The 2,617-nt window shown below is 47.6% G+C and overlaps 1 pseudogene; it reads left to right on the top strand.

Moving 5' to 3' along the window:
* Positions 1–780: 780 nt before the first annotated feature.
* On the top strand, positions 781–2,383 carry LOC110303853 (annotated as a pseudogene).
* The last annotated feature ends 234 nt before the right edge of the window (positions 2,384–2,617 follow it).

Below are 2,617 nucleotides of genomic sequence, written 5' to 3'. Positions count from 1 at the left end.
TCAACTCTAAATACGTTTGATTTTAAATAATCCAGTTTTTGAAATTGGGTGGTCGTTTTCATTCTAATTATGTTTGTTAACATTTTTTATCTTCTGGTAAAATGTAGACATAGTGTCATTCATTTCTAAAGTCCAGGACTTACAAGGCAGCCCTGGACAGTTTAGAGCTGGCTGTGTGTACCTAGCTATCAGGGAAGTTAGAAAGATCCTCCTGCCTCTGCTTCTTGAGGGCTGGGATTAAAAGCATTTGTTTTTATTTTAGTATATTTCCTTTGTGACCATAACCCCTATGTAGACCTGGACAAACTGGTTATATTTTATTTTCTATTCAAGTCTTTCTGATATGTTTGGTATTGTGTTTCTACACCAGATAGGTTGAGGTCATAAGACTTGAAGGGTGAATTTTCTCCTCTCACTATGGGTCCCAGAGACTGGGCTCAGCTCACTGATTTTGCTCCTTCCAATACTTGCATTTTTTTTAAAACTGTGGTGTTAAGGAACTGTGTTTGCATTGGAATCATTCTGGGTAGACCAGGATGGCATTTATCTAGTTCTATCATTTGCAATATGATTAGAAGTTATAGCTACATTTACCAGTTAAATTCAATCCTACGTGGGTATATACTGATCAAGTTCAAACTTCTTCTTTTTCCTAATCAAATTCTCAGGATCTATTCCTTATGCCATAATGATGCAATATGCTGAAACAAAAGATGTAATTTCAACATAAATTAAAATTTTGTGTTCAAATCAGGTACCTTGGATCCAAAGCCAAATTCCATGACCACCATGTCTGACAAAATGGACATGTCATTGGAAGACATCATTAAGCTGAACAAGATCCAGCAAGGACGTCATGGCAGGCCTGATTACCGGGTGAATCGAGGCACTAGACCTAAGAAGTATGGGCCACCTGTCACCCATGGTGGAAGGAAAAGGCTTCCACCATACTGCAGACCGAAACAATTTTCAGACAAGTGGCAGCATGACCTATTCATTGGAGACTTCATGGGTCAAACCCACGTGGATACTGGTGGGAAGCTGTTCGTGTCAAATCTGCACTTCGGAGTGTCAGATGCTGATATTCNGCTACTCTTTGCTGAATTTGGAACGTTGAAAAAATCTGCTGTGCACTATGATCGCTGTGGAAGAAGTTTAGGGACAGCACATCTGCACTTTGAAAGGGAAGCAGATGCCCTGAACGCNATGAGAGAGTACAATGGCGCCTCTTTGGATGGCCGCCCTATGAACATTCAGCTTGTCACCTCCAAGACTGATAAACAAACAAGACCTGCACAAAGCAGAAACAGGGGCGGCATGACAAAAACCCTGGCTTTGGAGGGATTGGTGGTGGAGGCTCCAGGAGAGGTACACTTGGAAGCAGCCAGGGAAGAGGGAGAGGCACCAGCAGGAACTTAAAGCAGCAGCTGCAGAAGGAGCAGCTGGAGCAGCAGCAACATGAACTCAAAGCAGCAGCAGCAGCAGCAGCAGCAGCAGTAGGAACACAAAGCAGCAGCAGTAGCAAAAGCAGCAGCAACAGGAGCAGAGGAAAGAGCAGCAGAAACAGCAGGAGCAGCAGCAGCAGCAACAGGAGCAGCAGCAGGAGCAACAGGAGCAGCAGCAGGAGCAGTAGCAGGAGCAGCAGAAGCAGGAGCAGCAGCAGGAACAGCAGCAACAGCAGCAGCAAGAGCAACAAGAGCAGCAGCAGCAACAGCAGGAGTAGTAGCAGGAGCAGCAGCAGCAGGAGCAGCAGCAGAAACAGCAGCAGCAGGAGGAGCAGCAGAAACAGCAACAGCAGGAGCAGCAGCAGGTGCAGCAGCAGGAGCACCAGCAGCAGCAACAGGAACAGCAGCAAGAGCAGAAGCAACAGGAGCAACAGCAGGAGCAGCACCACCAGCAGCAGCAGGAGCAGCAGCAACAGCAGCCGCAGCAGGAGGAGCAGAAGCAGCAGCAGGAGCACCAACAGCAGAAACAACAGGAGCAGCAGCAGGAGCAGCAGCAAAAGCATCAACAGGAGCAGCAGCAGGAGCAGCAGTAGGAGGAGCAGCAGCAGCAGCAGGAGCAGCAGTAGCAGCAGGAAGAGCAGCAGCAGCAGTAGCAGCAGAAACAGCAGGAGCAGCAGGAGAAGCAGCAGCAACAACAGGAACAGCAGCAACAGCAGAAACAACAGGAGCAGCAGCAGGAGCAACAGGAGCAGCAGCAGAAGCAGCAGAAGCAGGAGCAGCAGCAAAAGCATCAACAGGAGCAACAGGAGCAGCAGCAGGAGCAACAGGAGCAACAGAAGCAGCAGCAACACCAGCAGCAGGAGCAGCAGCAGCACATATCTGCAGAGGAGCTGGACGCCCAGCTGGATGCTTATCAGGAAATGATGGACACTAGCTAAACAATATAGCAAAGCTGCACAAGAACTGGACCCAGAGCATGGACTGTGATGCCTAGACTGAGGGTTGGCTAGTGGACCATGAACACAATGGTGGATTCCTCCTTTGCTTCATTTTCTTTTCTCCTGTTTTAAAACGCCATGTAAAGTTCTCTCTCTCTCTCTCTCTCTCTCTCTCTCTCTCTCTCTCTCAATTCTGAAATATACCTGTTTTGTACTGAGTTATTTTGTGGATAA

The sequence above is a fragment of the Mus caroli genome, chromosome 10, assembly GCF_900094665.2.
Source record: "Mus caroli chromosome 10, CAROLI_EIJ_v1.1, whole genome shotgun sequence".
NCBI classification, from domain to species: Eukaryota; Metazoa; Chordata; class Mammalia; order Rodentia; family Muridae; genus Mus; species Mus caroli.
This window is presented reverse-complemented; position numbering and strand designations above follow the sequence as displayed.